Genomic DNA, 14,082 nt, shown 5'->3' with positions numbered 1-14,082 from the left:
TAGCAGATGTACCCCAGGACACTGGATAACATGGCCCTGTGACCTGTGCACCTGTGTGCCTTTCTGAAGCACTGTTTCCTGCACTTCTGCAGGTGGTGGTTAAGGCCAAGGTGGCTCGTGATCACAGGAATGATTGTCATATCAGATGATCCTTGGAGATGGCAGGAAGCCCCTGGACACACATGGTGTGGGCTCCTTCAGAGGCTGTTGAAACCTTCCTTAATGTAAGTGATTCCGTCCCAAAGCACTCTGAGTTTCTTCATTTGCAGGGATGAAACCTGTGCTTGGATCGATGATGACTTCCATGTATACATTCCTTGGAAAGCTGAACAAAACGAGTGAAAACTCTATACCGGCTATCCCCGCCGAACTGAGGTCCAGCACATTACTCCAGCAGGAACTAGATTGGTGAGAGGGCCCATCCATTTGTTGACATGGGTTATACCAAAGGGTCTGTTCAGGCTTAGGATGGGGTCTTTTATGGGTGAGTGGGGTCACAGGAGTGGTGGCTCTCACGCAGAGGAAATTTCTTGTTTGAAGGACTTTGTCAGTGAGCGTGGGTAACACATGCATTGTCTGTAGGACTGGATGATGTATGTCCATGTGGCCTAGCAAGAGTTAGCTGGCAGCCTAATCTGGTTGCCAGTTTGGTCTGAGTCCTTGTTCTGGGTTCTCAGGTCCCCTGGAAGAAACAGATCTGTCTAGTTGGGAGGAGAATACAAGGCCACATCTTTGTCATTTGTTGGCTAACTTTGTCCTTGGTTGAGGACATTAGAGTTTTGGTCACCAGGCATAGCCTCTGTGCCCATGTTGTGTCCTGTGTCTTCGGGGGACATGTACACTGCATGAACAAGTGAGCTCCCGCTCATTGGTTCTGATACTCGAGGAGCCTCTGGCTTATCTTAAACCCAATATAGATATAGGTGAAAGCCTTTCTCGTTAAGGGTCGAGGGCCCCAAGGCTTTGTGAGCATCATTGTAGGTATTGAAGCAACGATATTGAGAAGGATGCTAAACATGCTCTTTAGTGGGATGATGTGCTCTGAAGGCACCTGACCCCCAGACGAGCATCCCTGTGTCCATGCATTTCTGTGTTTATGAACAGGTGAGGCCAGAGACAGGCAGACAGCAAATGTATCGCAGCGGGCTGGATGACATGGCCCTTGGAACCTGTGCACATGCCTGCCTTTCTGATGCACGTCCGTGTTTTCTCTGCACCTCCCCAGTGGTGTTCGTGTAAAAAGCAGGCTCATGTTAGCAAGGAATGATTGTCATCTCATGTGATCCTGCGAGATGGCAGAAGTCCGGGGCCACATGGAGTGTGGGCTCCTTCGGAGGCTGATGGAACCCTCCTGAATGTAAGTGATTCCTTCCTAAAGCGTGCTGATTTTCCTCATTTGCAGGGGCAAAGACTGGATCGATGATGACTTCCATATACACATTCCTTGGAAAGCTGAACAAAATGAGTGAAAACTCTATACCGTCATCCTCGTCGAACTGAGGTCCAGCACACTGCTCCATCAGGGGCTAGAGAGAGGGACAACATTCATTTGTTGACATGGGCTGTGTCAACAGTTGGGATGGGGTCGTCTTTGGGTGAAGTGGAGTAGCTGGGCATTTTGGATTTCTGTGGCTGAGAGACAGCTTGGTTGAAGCACTTCCCTCTGTGCGGCTGTGTGTGTCCTTGATTCATACTCCTTGGCTCCTGCACTCCCCCGAGGAAGACAGTGGCTTCTGCATGGGCAGACATCACAGTGTTGTTCCTGGGCACTTCTTTGGTTCACTTTCATCCTCATTTGGAGACGTGGGAGTTCCCATGGTGTTTGGGTAGCAGTGGGGGCAGGCAGTCCTCAGGAGGATGGCGATGCTGATTTGCTTTCTGCAGAGGAGCCCAGAGCGGGTATCTATGTTGAACTTGTATGTGCCTAGGAGGAAACCAGTCCCATCGCCCCTGAAGGGTCTTGGCAGTGGGAAGGAGAGAGGCCTGCATGTGCATTTACTGGACAGCCTTCCATGTGGGTCGTGGAGTGATGACTGTGGGCCTCTTTCAGACATTGTAGGGTGCCCACGTTTCATTTCATGATGACCTCAGGGTGCTGGGACAGGAATGTGATTGTAGGTCCACATGCTTCTGCAACTCCTCAGACTGACTTGGTCTGTGTTCAGGACCCTGTGTGAGATGCTTGTCTCCATTAGGCATTTGAGCTTATATTGGCCCAGGGTTTCTACCCATCCTAGGTTGTGCATACTTTGCCTCTGAACCGCTCAGGCACCTCAGTGCAGTCAACGTGCCTGATTGTAAGAGTGTGACTTCCCGCATCCTGGAGATCTCTACTCCTTGGTGGTCCAGGAAGGTCTCTGTGCTTAATTACCGTAGTGGCTCGTGATGTTAGGTTATTTTCTAATTTCTCCTCATGCTTCCCTGCAGTCTTCTTTGTGAAATAGTCATCTTGTTGTAGGACAGGGCTAGTGTCCACAGGCAGTGATGCATAGGTTTTAGACTGTGCGGCCATGTTCATAGGAAAGTGCCTTAAAATGTGTGGTGTTCTCAGCCACAGTGCCTTAGAAGCCCTGTGGGAGTCAGTATGTCTGGTGCTCCTCTGGATCCCTGAGCTGCACCTGTGAGGAAGACGCTGAGGTAGCGGTTAAGTTGTTACGTTTTTCTCAATCTGAAAAGTGTTGAAGTAGCCCAGGGTGAAAAGTCTTCAAGACCAAAGGAAAATTGCCTTTTGTACTGGAAGAGTTTTTCCCCGAAACTCTCCTCATTTAAGTAGCCCTGTGGCCTTTGTCTTCTCTGATGACCAAGAGGAGGGCTTTTGAGTCAGTGGTGGCAAATGAGTGGTTTTGAGTGAGTTCTTACACTTAGGGCTCTGTAGCTTGATAGTGCCTTCAAAATTAACACATGCCTGATATCTTCGTTCCTGGGTAGACCCATACACCCATCCCAAAAGGGCAGTAGCCTGTGGGAAGTACATATGGGATACACCACAGTGAATTGAATGGCCTGGCCCTTTTGACATGTGTGCCTGCCTGCCGTTCTGAAGAACACCTGTTTCTCCTCTGCACTTCCCAGGAGTTGTGGCAATGGAAGTAAGGCCAGTGGCTACGAGGGACAGTCTTCATCTTGGAAGATCCATCGAGATGGCAGGGAGCCCCTTGACAAGTGGAATCTGGTCTCCTTTGGTGCTGGTGGATCCCACAGGTTGGTAAATGTCCATTTTCCAAAAGCCCCTGATGTTCCTTCTTTGTAGGGATAAAGACTGTGCATGGATCGATGATGACCCCAATACATGCATTCCTTGGAAAGCTGAACAAAATGAGTGAAAACTCTCTACCGTCGTCCTCATCAAACTGAGGTCCAGCACATGGCTCCAGCTGGGGCTGGAGAGAAGGACAACTTCCATTTGTTGATGCAGGTAGCACTAAGCCATCCATCCAGGCTTAGGATGGGGTCCACTTTGGATCATAGGGAGTCATGGGGCAGTAGGCGCTCCTGTGCCGAGGAGATTCGTTGTGTGAAGGCCTTCTCTCTGTGAGGCTGGGGCAGCATACACACTGTCTGCAGGACTAGGGGAATGTGCAGGTGGCACAGAAGAGTTAGCCGGTAACCCGCCACTGTGTGGCCAGGTTTGTCCTTGAGTGCTGGCCCTGGGTTCCCTTGTCCCCCAGAGGTAGATAGCTCATTGTGGTTGATAAGAGCCCAAGGCCACACCCTTGCTGTTCTTTGACTCATTTTTCTCATGGCTGAGGACTTTTTAGTGCCCATGGTGTTTTTGTAGCAGCAGTGGAAGTCAGTTGTGAAGAGGTTAGTGGTGCTTATTCTCTTTCTGGAGAATATCCTGTGGATTGGCTCCATGAGTGATTTGTATGTCCTCCGGAGAAACTGAATCCCACGGCCTGCAATGGTTACTCCAGGTGGGGATGAGAAGGCGCCATGCATGTATTGACTTGGTACCCTAAGACGGGGATGGTCAGCCACGTTTGCGAGTGTGTACTGCACATCACAAATGCCATGTTGGCTTTGGGGTGCTGGGAGTGGAATATGATCTGATGTCTACATGGGAGGGCCTTTCCGCAGATTGCTTTTGTTTCCTGGCAGTCTTTGTTCCGTGCCCCGTCACATGTTTTTCTCCAGGGAACATTTTATTGGAGTATATAGGGTCAATATCAGAAAAAAAAAATGTTGTGGTTATCCCAGCATTAAGTGTGGTGATATAACAGCAGTGTGGATGGTAGCTCGAGTGAACAGCAGCAAAACCAAAATATATTGGTGTATGTAAGTGGCCCTATTCTCTCCTACCTATTACGTCTGGTGTCAATCTGTTCTTTCTGCAATAATCTCAGTGATCCAGAAACTTTTTCAGAAGGTCTTTTTTTTGATATTTCGTGTCCTTGTGGTTGTACTAGTACTCCCTGCAGTGCTAAGTCTGGGCCATTCTGCTATCCTAGTGCTACTGGAGTTTTCCACTGTGTTGGGGGCACTGTCTGGTCGTTGTGGACACTTCTCTTGGGGCTCTTTAACAAGAAGTACGTTAGGGGTCAAGTTTGGGGCAGTGTTGACCTCCTGCCTAAGGTCAAAGGCAGTTTTCTTCCTAAATCTTATTGCAGGATTCACTGCCCAGTGGTTGTGTGACAAAATTAGGGTATCCCATGTGGACCTGTCTCCAATATCAAGGCAGTGTTGGATAATTTTCTGTATCTGCAAGGCTCCCATTGGACCCTTTATGTCCAGCAGATATTCACAGGCCAACTTTTCCCTTACACAGGGGCCCTCATTCCTGCCATGCAGAGCTTCCATGAAACCATCATTCAGGTTTTAAGTGTAAGGATTTCTCTCGAGAGTTTTAATTTGTTTCTTTAACACACCATTTTCCTTTCTATAAATTCTGCTTTCTAGCAGAAAACAGATTGTGGTTTGTAGCACAGATGAAATTGTCAGGTCATAGTCTACTTTTCTGCCCCATCTTGGATTAGTGAGCCTTTGAAATATGTTCCTTGATCACTGGCAATGGTTCTTGGAATACCAGACCTTAGTTACAAGCATTGCAAACCTACAAAGGTTTGTAGTTATTTTTAACTGTGTGAAGCAATGGATGTTTGTATCTTGTCACTCATGGCTGTCAGCAAAATTTAGGTGTTACTAAATCGGACCACACCCACAAATTATAGTGCCTCTGGTTCCTTCCGTAGTAGCCTGTGGGAAGTAGGTACAGGATGCACCACAACGGAATGAATGGCATGGCCCTTGAGACCTGTGTACCTGCTTGCCTTTCTCAAGCACACCTGTTTTGCCTCTAATTCCTAGGTGGTCTGGCATGGAAGAAGGCCACAGGCTACGATGGATGATCTTTGTCTTGGGGGATTCCTGGAGATGGTGGGGAGCCCCTGAGCACGTGCGGTACATGTGGCGTGGGCTTCTTCAGAAGCTGGTGGACCCCTCAGGATGGTAAATGTCCATTTTCCAAAACCTTTTGATATTCCATCTTTGTAGGTACAAAGACTGTGCATGGATCAATGATGACCTTTATACATGCATTCCTTTGAAAGCTGAACAAAATGAGTGAAAACTCTATACCGTCATCCTCATTGAACTGAGGTCTGGCATATTGCTCCAACAGAGGGTAGATAGAGAGGGAACACTTCCATTTGTTGACGAAGGTTACATTGAGGGGTTTGTCCAGCCTTAGGATGGGGTCCCCTTTGGGCAAAGGGAGTCGCAGGGGAGTGCGGCCTCCTGTGCACAGGAGATTCCTTGTGTGAAGGATTCCTCTCTGTGAGGGCAGGGTAGCACACATACTGTATGCAGGAGCAGGTGAATGTGCCTGTGGCACAGGAAGAGTTAGCGGGTAGCCTGTCTCTGCATGGCCAGGTTTGACTTCTCCTAGCTCTGCATTCCCTCATCCGTTAGATGAAGTCGGTTTCTTCAGAAGACTTAAATTTGTGGAATTTAGTAGAATATTATCCACATAATGTTCCCAGTGAATGCTAGGCATATCACCCAAGATGGCCAGGCTTCTGGCCATAAACCATAGTAAGCAGTAGGGTGTGCATATATCCATTAGGGAGAACCTGAAAGGCCCTTTTTTGGCCCTCCAAGGTGAATGCCTGCACAAGCAAGTGAAGCACGCTATCTGCCTGTATGAGCCCCATGTGCCTGGCCTGGCCTGTGCTCCTCACCATGTCTCCTACTTCTGTTGCCCCTTCGCCTTGCCAGGTGGAGTCTGACTGATTTTTGCCACTGCTGCTGCCACAGGCCACCTGGAGCCCCTGCCAATTTGAGGAAAGTGGCTCTGCCTGATTTTCCTTTTTTTTTTCCTCTTTTTTCCTCCATTTCTGACTTCAGCAGGTACTTGGAGTTGCTGCTTCTGCAGCCACAGAAGACTCCCCAGTTTGGAGGACTGTGGCTGTGGGCTCGCTAAGCATCTCTCTGCAGAGACCCTCCGTTTTCCATTTTACCCACCACATCAATAACTAACACAGTGGCGGAGGAGTGCATGTCTCTTCCTATTTGTCATTACTCTTCTAAGTTGCACAGCTATACTCGGCCACTGGTCAGAATAAGAGAAAAAGCAGTGAAACCAGGAGGATCCTACAAGAAATACTCCGTTTCATTTTTGTTTGTGCATATACCTTTTCTGTTTAAATGTGGACTTCGATTTGATATGCTTCCAGTGCAGATACAGATCGCATATGTAAGAGAGTATGGAGTTGCATAGAAAGAAGACTTGTCATTTTCCTGTACTGTTGGTGTTCTAATATATCTTCATGATTTTTTGCCTCTTCTGGCTTTAGAAGATACACCAACATGGTTTGCAACATAGCCTCTTCTTCTTTTGGTAAGGGACCAAATGTGCATGTCAGTGATAGGTGTTACCTTGAATTGGGGTCAGTGCTTGTGTGATTATATTCAGTGATGTCATTTTCTCTCACACTCAAGTCACAAAATATTTAACCACTTATTTTTTTTTTATCTCTGGAGGAATAATCCAAAAGATTGTGCTGTAAAGCTGGAACAGTTTCCAGTTATGCTAATTATTTGTATAATACTTAGTTGACTTTATCTGTGGTTTGTTGGCTTTTTTTCCTGTAGCTCGTCAAGGTTTTTCTATGAGTTCTGTTAAAGAGTCGGAAAATGGAGCCTAGAAGACATGCTTCCGTTTCCAGGAAGGTTGTGTTTTCCAGAGAGGCGTAGGTAAACCATTGGCACAGCCCTGCCTCCCACAGATAATTCCGGGTGCAGTGTTTCATATCTAGACTTGGACTTCTGTCCTACCATACTTCTTTGTGTGCAGGTATTTTGGGGGATAAAATTCTTGTTTTCACCTGTATAGATGTCTCGCATGTACTCTTGTGATGGTTTGATTTATCCATTGTGTTCACGTTTCAGTGAGCACGATATGGGATTTAATTTCCAATCTAAAGTCTGTGACTGCCGGCTGGGCGCAGTGACTCACGCCTGTAATCCCAGCACTTTGGGAGGCCGAGGTGGGCAGATCATGAGGTCAGGAGATCACGACCATCCTGGCCAACAGGGCAAAATCCCGTCTCTACTAAAAATACAAAATACAAAAATTAACCATGCATGGTGTTGTGCGCCTATAGTCCCAGTTACTTGGGAGACTGAGGCAAGAGAATCACCTGATCCTGGGATGTGGAGGCTGCAGCAAGTTAAGATCATGTCACTGCACTCCAACCTGGGCAACAGAGACTCTGTCTAAAAAACAAAAAAAGAAGAATATTATAATTATTTTCAACCTCATGTCTCCGTGTCACACACAGATCTATGAAGCTGTGTTCTTTTTTTTTTCCAGAGTATTTTCTTTCTTGTCTAAATTAGCTAAATTTGATTGTTCTATTCTAAATTCACTTAATCACTACTGTTATTTTTGAAATTTTCAGTTCTGTTTTTTCACTTGGTTCTTTAAAAAAAAAAAAAAAAAAAAAAAACTACTACTACCTCTCTGAGATTTCTACTTTTTTACTTTTTTCAATAAGCTTTATAATTATTTGCCAAAGCATTTTTACCGTGACTGTTTTTAACTTCTTCAGATAAGCACAACATTTGGTTAATCTTGAGGTTGGATTAGTTAACTGTCTTTTCTCATCCTGCGTATGATTTTCCTTCTAATTGTGATTTTTCCAGTTCTTGTTAGATGGGTAGTGTTTTAGTTTATCCTGCATTTTTTTTTTCCTTTTTAAGTTAGGGGAATCTGAATCTATTCAAATGTTTTGTTTTAGCAGGCGTGTGCCCTGTTTAGGTTTAATTTGAATGTCCTGTCCTACATTTGTAGGCCATGTTTTCATAGGCAACCTTGCTATCAGAGCTGAGGGGGCGCTGTTTTGATCACTTAGTTTATCTGATGTTGCCGGTCCTCCAACTCGTGCCTACTGGTACTTCCTGAGATGGCAAAGGGTTTTCTGTACTTCTAGATGCCGGGTATCTCTATGTAGGGGGAGGAGACTCTGGACCACAGGAATGAAGAGAGCATCCTAGGTCAGGCAACTCAGTCATACGGGATAACCTGGGTCAACCAGCCAGTAGCTTCATGAAGTGTGGGAGGGGATTCTCCAGTGTAGGGAACACGGAAGCTATGCATGTGAGAAGGGCTACAGCGTGGGGATCCCCAGGCCATTTGAACGGTAAATGTCTGTTTTACACATCTTTGCTCACTTTTTCTCTATCCTTGTAGTTCATTGTGGAACCAGCACAGATTTCCATATGAAAGTTATTTTTTTTAACCTCCAAAAGTGACAGAATGGAGTGTATCATGGAAAAATCTGACATCAAAACCTCAAAATGTGATATTGGTAAGCATTTTGTCCGGAGAATACCAGCATTTCCTCTTAGGGGATCATGACACTGCAGTGACCATGTGACCCTGGCTGTGCTCATCAGCCTGGGCTGGTCATTGACTGTGATGCTGGTCTCCATGCCTCCAAAGGTGGCAGCTGTGTGCTCAGTGTCTGCCACATGTCTCGGGCTCAAGGTCCCTTTTATAAGTGTGTCTGGATCGATGATGACTTAAAAATGGATCTCATCGGAATCTGAACAAAATGAGTGACCAAATCACTTCCGTGCCACTTCTGTGAGCTGAGGTCCAGCACAGGGACCGTGCCAGACAAACACGAGGAGGGCCTTCAGTTTGGTCAGCACTGGTACCAAAACGGCCTGTGGAATTAGAAAACTAACCGGCTCATATACAGTAGAGGAAATTATTGGACAGTTACCTACCAATATGTGGTTGGGGGTAAGATGGAGACTCTTCTAGTGCTTGGCTGGTAGCATCTATGCACTGCAGTAACCAGACACTGGGGAGCCAGCACAGGAGTTACAGGATTTACAGGAAATTATTGTGCAAACCCACAAGCCATTCGGACGTTTGTGTGAGCGCTCAGAATATTCTGGTTGATGATTTGTTGCTTGATGGTAAAGAGTTTTCAGCATTCAAAGACATCATGAGTTTTTACTTCTCATTTCCTTTTAAGTGAAATAATCGCATGGAAATTAAAGAATAAATTATATGAAGTATATGAAACTTATATGAAATATAAGATATTTGTATCATATAAGATAAATATATGAAATCTTACTGTACATTTTCATTTGATTGCCAACCTAGTCACAAGGACTGAAACAGCTGTTTCTTTTTTGTTTTCCCATCAACCAAGCAAGCTATTTAACACATGGTTCAGTGCTGGTTTCCACTACATGTTGCAGCAAACATTTTTAGAAGTGGTATTTCAAATTCTTGGATTTTCACATGGATTTCATTGTCTACTTTCATATGTCCTCCATGTGTGACCACTGTATTATTTAAAAGTTGTAATAAATGATTTTGAAGGGTATGTGCTGGAGGTACTTTGGGATAAATGTTTTAGAAAACATTATTTCCATACAATTTCGATCAAAGACATGAGCATAATTGTTCTTGTTATACAGATGGTCCAATGAGTGTCTAATGTGAATTCTTATAACTGCTTATAACACAATAGTTCATTAAGCAAATCTTGTTTCACAGCTTTCCTAATTTCTCCTGTACTCTGTAGATTGGGTGAGATAGAATTCCATGGAATTTCATTGCCAAACCAGTGAAGTGCTAATTTTGACATTTGTACCAGCTGATGTAGCTGTGAAGAAGCACATCAATACCCCTTCTAAGGTAACATTCAATTTTTAGTGAATTTATTTTTGTGAGTTATTTTTATTCTTTTAAGTACTCAAGAATTTAGGTTCACAAAGAATTGGTTAATACTAACAGTTTCAGACATTAATATTCTGATGAGCTGAGGCATCAGTCTCTTTTTTTTTTAAAGATTTTGTTCTTTTCTCTATTTCGAATAACATGAAATGTCCAACAGGAGTTATAAGTTAGTGTGTATTCCATATATGTTAATAGTGAAACATCCTGTCTTATGCACTGCTAAAAATTGTCCAAGATTCATATACATACTCTCTTCCAACAGGACAGCATAGACCAAGAACTGGGTTTCATATGGATGAATTTATTCTTCCTTTGAGACAAGACAAGAAGGAAAGAAAGTATTGGGACTAATGCCATCCTCAAGGGCCAGTGGGAACTCTAATATTGGTAAGCCTTTTGTCCTGAGAATACCAACATTTCCTCTTAGGGAATCGTAACACTCTGGTAACCATGAGACTCTGGCTATGCTAGTCCACCATGGGCTGGTCATTGACTGTGATCTTGGTCTCCATGATTGAATAGTGTGGGTCGGTGTGTCCCAGTGACCAATGTGCTTAGTGTCTGCCACATATCTCAGACTCAAGGTCCCTTTTATAAATGTGCCTGGATCGATGATGACTATAAAAAAATGGATCTCATCGGAATCTGAACAAAATGAGTGACCAAATCATTTCTGTGCCACTTCTGTGAGCTGAGGTCCAGCACTGGGACCATGCCAGGCAAACATGAGGAGGAGGTGAGTTTACAGGGACTAGGGTATTGGAAAACTAACCTACCCATATGTATTAGAGCAAATGAATTGTTCTCAGGTCTATAAATATCAAACTGTGGTTTGACATAGCAAGTCTCTTTGTACTTGCTTGGCAGCATTTATGGAAACAGTTGGTAGACCCTGGGGAACCAGGACATAGTGAGACTCAAGGGACGTTATTGCACCTACCCTTGAGCCATTCACACATTTGTCTGAGCTCGCAGAATTTTCTGGTTGATGATCAGTCTCTTGAGGGTAATGAGAGGGTCAACATCCAAATCCAAACATAATGAGATTTTACTTTTTTTTGAGATGGAGTCTCATTCCATTGCTCAGGCTGGAGTACAGTGGCACAGTCTCGGCTCACTGCAACCTCCACCTCCTGGGTTCATGAGATTCTCCTGCCTCAGCTTCCCGAGTAGCTGGGATTACAGGTGCCCGCCACCACTCCTGCCTAATTTTTGTATTTGTAGTAGAGATGGAGTTTCACCATATTGGCCAGGCTGGTCTCGAACTCCCGACCTCGGGTGATCCACCCACCACAGCCTCCCAAAGTGTTGGGATTACAGGCGTGAACTACCATGCCCGACCTTACTTTTTATTTTCAATTAAGTGAAACAATTACATGGAAATTTTTTTTAAAAAATGGTACTCTAAGTAGACTATTCTAGTGTATTTTAATGTTCTTGCCAATTCAGCCCCTAGGATTGTATCACTTGTTTTTTCGATTTTGGTTTTTCTTATGAAAAAGCAAACCATTGTTTTTATTTGAGTGCTGGATTCAACTATATGCTGCCTCAAATAAACTTAGATTATATTTCAAATTCTTTTTTACATAGATTTCATTGGCTATATTCATATATCCTCAAAGGTTTCCATTGTGTTTGAAGAGATATCCTAATTGTAATAAATGCTTTTGATTGGGGATGCCAGGGGAACTTTGAGACTAATGTCTCAGATTTAGAAAAAAAAAGTTTATATTTTATAGTGATCAAGGATGTAAGAATAATTTTGTCATCATTGGATAGTCCAGTGAGTGTCTAGTGTGAATTCTTGTATTCCCCTGTAACTAAATATTCCATTTGGCAAATTTTGTTTCATAACTTCCCTAATTTCCTCTACACTTTGTAGATTGGGTGAGATACAATTCCATGGAATTTTACCACTGAACCAGTGAAGGGCTAATTTTGTCATTTGTACCAGTTAACTAATTTGGGAGGAAACAGAACAGCACACTCCTGAGGTAGTATCCAATTTTTAGTAAATTTATTTTTATTATTTTTAAAACTGTCAGTGATTTGGTTTTGTGAACAATAGGTTAATACAGTGTTAGGAATTATTCATCTGATGCGCTATCTGAAGCGTCAGTTTTCCTTAAGATTTTTTTCTTCTCTGTACTTTGGATAACATTTAAAACATTTCCAAGAGTTACAAATTAGTATGTTTTCTATGCTGATTAATAATGAAAACTTTCGTCTATACAAATTTTAAAAAATGGATGTGTGTGTGTGCGTGTGTGTGTGTGTGTGTGTATATATATATATATGTATATATATATATAAAATCTCTTCTCACAAGATGATGCAGACCAAAACTGCATTTTACATTTTATATGGCCAAGTTTATTGTTTCCTTGTGTCGTAATATGATGGAAAGTAATGGGAATAATTCTGCTTCCTGTCCTTAGGGACCAGTAGGAATTTTCCCATGGTAAACATTTTGTCCTTAAAATACTGACATCCTGTTAAGAGATCATGACACTCCAATGACCATGGGACCCTGGCTATGCTAGTCCTCCAGGGGGCTGACCATTGACAGTGATGCTGGTCTCCATGATTAAATAGTGTGGGTCAGCATGTCCCAGGGTGACAGAAAGCTGTGTGATCAGTATCTGTCACATATCTCAGACTCAAAGTTCCTTTTTAAAATGTGCCTGGATCGATGATGACTTAAAGATTGATCTAATTTAAATCTGAACAAAATGAGTGACCAAAACACTTCTGTACCACTTCTGTGAGCTGAGGTCCAGCACAGAGACCACTCCAGTCAAACATGTTGCCTGGAATTGCAACTAGTTGGTCAGTTAGAAGTAACCACAGGGACTGGGGTATTTGAAAACCACTTGAGTGCATTTATTGGAGGAAATGAATTTTATGTTTGTGTATAAAAATTCAATTGTAGGGTAAAATGGAAACTCTGAGAGTTTGGTTGGCGGCATCTATATACCATAGAAACAGAGCCTGGGAAGCAGAACAGTGAGACCCAAGAGAAATGTTCCTGCCTATACTTGGTCTGTTCCCACATTTGCCTGAACTACTGATTGACCTTTTGAGGGTGATGAGATGGTCAGAATCCAAGGATATTATGAGTTTTTACTTCTTATTTATTTATTTATTTATTATTTGGGGTACATGTGCAGAACGTGCAGTTTTGTTACATTGGTATACATGTGCCATGGTGGTTTGCTACACCCATCAACCTATCATCTACATTAGGTATTTCTCCTAGTGCTGTCCCTCCCGTAGCCCCTGACCCACTCACAGGCCCTGGTGTGTGATGTTCCCCTCCCTGTGTCCATGTGTTCTCATTGTTCAACTCCCACTTATGAGTGAGAACATGTGGTGTTTGGTTTTCTGTTCTCATGTTTGCTGTAATGATGGTTTCAGCTTCATCCATGTCCCTGCAAAGGACACGAACTCATCCTTTTTTATGGCTGCATAGTATTCCATGGTGTATATGTGTCCCATTTTCTTTATCTGGTCTATCATTGATGGACATTTGGGTTGGTTCCAAGTCTTTGCTATTGTTAATAGTGCCGCAGTAAACATATGTGTGCATGTGTCTTTATAGTAGCATGATTTATAATCCTTTAGGTATATACTTAGTAATGGGATTGCTGAATCAAATGGTATTTCCACTTCTAGATCCTAGAGGAATCACCACACTGTCTTCCACAATGGTTGAACTAATTTACACTACCAACAACACTGTAAAAGTGTTCCTATTTCTCCACATCCTCTCCAGCATTTGTTGTTTCGTGACTTTTTTAATGGTCACCATTATAACTGGCATGAGATGGTGTCTCACTGTGGTTTTGATTCGCATTTCTTTAATGACCAGTGATGATGAG

The 14,082-nt window shown here is 43.5% G+C and overlaps 1 long non-coding RNA gene and 7 other non-coding genes across 48 annotated transcripts in view; all 8 read left to right on the top strand.

The window, feature by feature from the left end:
• LOC101015939 overlaps positions 1-14,082 on the top strand; it is an 84,014-nt gene that overhangs the window by 50,206 nt on the left and 19,726 nt on the right. For 33 of the 41 annotated variants that reach the window (XR_004185290.1, XR_004185288.1, XR_004185296.1 and 30 more), the window contains 9 exons: positions 1,105-1,357; positions 3,073-3,201; positions 5,305-5,445; positions 7,090-7,291; positions 8,690-8,807; positions 10,047-10,159; positions 10,464-10,588; positions 10,779-10,937; positions 12,084-12,195. This is a non-coding gene — a long non-coding RNA (uncharacterized LOC101015939). Of the gene's footprint in view, positions 1-1,104; positions 1,358-3,072; positions 3,202-5,304; positions 5,446-7,089; positions 7,292-8,689; positions 8,808-10,046; positions 10,160-10,463; positions 10,589-10,778; positions 10,938-12,083; positions 12,196-13,133; positions 13,298-14,082 lie in introns of all 41 variants that reach the window. The other 8 variants (XR_004185322.1, XR_004185293.1, XR_004185325.1 and 5 more) reach the window with 6 other exon arrangements.
• On the top strand, positions 287-379 carry LOC116276145. The gene has a single exon (XR_004185585.1). It is a non-coding gene; the product is annotated as a small nucleolar RNA SNORD116 (small nucleolar RNA).
• On the top strand, positions 1,414-1,505 carry LOC116276128. Its single transcript, XR_004185568.1, has one exon. It is a non-coding gene; the product is annotated as a small nucleolar RNA SNORD116 (small nucleolar RNA).
• On the top strand, positions 3,268-3,359 carry LOC116276133. The gene has a single exon (XR_004185573.1). It is a non-coding gene; the product is annotated as a small nucleolar RNA SNORD116 (small nucleolar RNA).
• On the top strand, positions 5,508-5,599 carry LOC116276137. The gene has a single exon (XR_004185577.1). It is a non-coding gene; the product is annotated as a small nucleolar RNA SNORD116 (small nucleolar RNA).
• LOC116276157 lies at positions 9,008-9,099 on the top strand. Its single transcript, XR_004185596.1, has one exon. It is a non-coding gene; the product is annotated as a small nucleolar RNA SNORD116 (small nucleolar RNA).
• On the top strand, positions 10,807-10,901 carry LOC116276158. Its single transcript, XR_004185597.1, has one exon. It is a non-coding gene; the product is annotated as a small nucleolar RNA SNORD116 (small nucleolar RNA).
• On the top strand, positions 12,888-12,979 carry LOC116276159. The gene has a single exon (XR_004185598.1). It is a non-coding gene; the product is annotated as a small nucleolar RNA SNORD116 (small nucleolar RNA).

This window comes from Papio anubis, chromosome 7, assembly GCF_008728515.1.
Source record: "Papio anubis isolate 15944 chromosome 7, Panubis1.0, whole genome shotgun sequence".
NCBI classification, from domain to species: Eukaryota; Metazoa; Chordata; class Mammalia; order Primates; family Cercopithecidae; genus Papio; species Papio anubis.
The sequence above is the reverse complement of the archived record's forward strand: the minus strand, read 5'-3'. Positions and strand labels throughout refer to the sequence as shown.